Below are 2,514 nucleotides of genomic sequence, written 5' to 3' on the forward strand. Positions count from 1 at the left end.
GTGAGTACTTCTACTTTTACTTAAGTAGAGGGCGTGAGTACTTCTACTTTTACTTAAGTAGAGGGTGTGAGTACTTCTACTTTTACTTAAGTTGAGGTTGTGAGTACTTCTACTTTTACTTAAGTAGAGGGTGTAAGTACTTCTACTTTTACTTAAGTAGAGGGCGTGAGTACTTCTACTTTTACTTAAGTTGAGGGTGTGAGTACTTCTACTTTTACTTAAGTTGAGGGTGTGAGTACTTCTACTTTTACTTAAGTTGAGGGTGTGAGTACTTCTACTTTTACTTAAGTAGAGGGTGTGAGTACTTCTACTTTTACTTAAGTAGAGGGTGTGAGTACTTCTACTTTTACTTAAGTTGAGGTTGTGAGTACTTCTACTTTTACTTAAGTAGAGGGTGTGAGTACTTCTACTTTTACTTAAGTAGAGGGTGTGAGTACTCCTACTTTTACTTAAGTAGAGGGTGTGAGTACTTCTCCCACCTCTGCACATAATTATTGACCTTGCATCAGCTACCATGGAAAGGTGATTCATTTATGTGGAACTATCTACCAAAAATAACCATAAAAACAGAGGTAATAGACCTTCAGCTTTACTATTACACATTGTGCAATAATATTGAACTTTGCTATATTCTAATTCCGGGAAAATGCATCAAACTACATTGAGTTTTTTGGCAAGACAAGCGACACTCGACACTGGAGGAAAAGCGTGTGAAAACAGTTTTATCGGTTGTGCAATATTCTGTTGCATTATCCTGACAGACTTGTTCTGGATGTTTTAGGGAAGTTACACCCCCCATCACTTTTAGCCTGACGTGGTATAAATAGTTTTCCTGAACAAACTCTTCAGGACACATTTTTACATGACAGATTTGGCACATTTCTTGGAGGAACTAACGTGACAGACTTCACTGACTGCACATCAACAGGGGAAAAGGCTGCTGTAATCTAAACAGAATTGAAGGTAAGAAAAATACCCAAGAACAATTATTAATGTAATTAAATCACACTGTAATTAGGTGAGAAATGTTGTAATGCTCTTGCTGTTTTGATGTGTTGGGACAACAGAAACACATCTCTGATTAAAAATAAATTAATGTGCAAGTAGTTTTTTTGGTTGGCGACCAAAAATAATAACGGTGAATTATAACGACCCAGGAAAGCTTTCGTGAAATATCAATGATTTTTAAGGTTTGTTAGATGTTTGTTTGAACTATTATGGCAACCATTGTATCCCCTTTCTTGACAGTTAGCAAGCTAGACAATATATGTATTATGACCACATTACGATGAAATCAGGTTTTGAGTTGAATCAGGGTAAACTTTTTATAAGAGAATGCATTTCTCTTAGTTTTTGCTTATATTTGAGTGCAGAAAACACATCAAATAGCATAATATCTTATCACAATGTACAGAAATTGGGTATAGAAATTGTCGGGGAATTTTTAAATGCAGTTCTGATGTAGGTTTTAACCAATAATCTTTTATAATAATTGCATACAGGACCCAATAAAGGTGTTCCATCAAATGGGAAAGTGCTTGTTTTGCACCAAACATTTATTTAATTATATATCAGATAAGTCCTTTTTCTGTGTTGAAAAAATACAAAAAAAGGTGATTTTTTTTGACAATCTTGCGACTAGCCAATGGAAAACATTTTGAAACAAGACTGAGCTGTGGTTTTGTTTTTATCTATTTATAATAAATCCATGGTTTTCACACAGCCTTAGAAATACACCTAGGTTATGATACATATACTGTGCAAAAAAGGGCGTGGCTCTAAAGAAAAAACACACCTTTCAAAACATTACGCATGTCTGCCATGTCTGCAATCAGTTCAAAGAAGCACATGTCTTCATTTTACCGTCAAACATATCATGCATTTCTTATTGAACAATTTGAGTCTGTAGCTACTGCCGTTAACCAAAGTTACGCAACAACTCCGCTCGTAGATTTACAGTGGCCGACAGATGCAAAAACATTTCCATTGGAAGACCTTTTCACTAAAAGTGCTGCAAAGACAAAAAGCTGTAAATAGAATAAGCTGCAAGAAGATAAGCTACGTTAGCTAGCTAGCTTACAGCAGATCTGCTATAATATCGGAAGGAATCATGTGACCACATTGTTAAAATAAGCGGATAAAACTTACATTTTAGGTGAGTTTCGAACAACAGAGACAGTTGTTCAGCTTAATAATCCTGAACGTCACCAAGCGCTCCGGTCCCAGCTGTGTGCGTCACTCTTTAGTGTCCCCTGGTCTCCCTAGTGTCCCCTGGTCTCCCAGCTGTGTGCGTCACTTTTTAGTGTCCCATGGTCTCCCAGCTGTGTGTGTCACTCTTTAGTGTCCCCTGGTCTCCCAGCTGTGTGGGTCACTCTTTAGCATCCCATGGTCTCCCAGCTGTGTGTGTCACTCTTTAGTTTCCCCTGGTCTCCCAGCTGTGTGCGTCACTCTTTAGTGTCCCCTGGTCTCCCAGCTGTGTGCGTCACTCTTTAGTGTGCGACTGCCAAGGCACAC

At 38.0% G+C, this 2,514-nt stretch overlaps 1 protein-coding gene across 1 annotated transcript in view; it reads right to left on the bottom strand.

Moving 5' to 3' along the window:
- Positions 1 to 2,514, bottom strand: part of eif2ak4 (eukaryotic translation initiation factor 2 alpha kinase 4) — a 25,569-nt gene that overhangs the window by 21,229 nt on the left and 1,826 nt on the right. The window lies entirely within an intron of this gene.

Source organism: Notothenia coriiceps, unplaced genomic scaffold, assembly GCF_000735185.1.
Source record: "Notothenia coriiceps isolate Sejong01 unplaced genomic scaffold, NC01 NC01_scaffold00017851, whole genome shotgun sequence".
Taxonomy (NCBI): domain Eukaryota; kingdom Metazoa; phylum Chordata; class Actinopteri; order Perciformes; family Nototheniidae; genus Notothenia; species Notothenia coriiceps.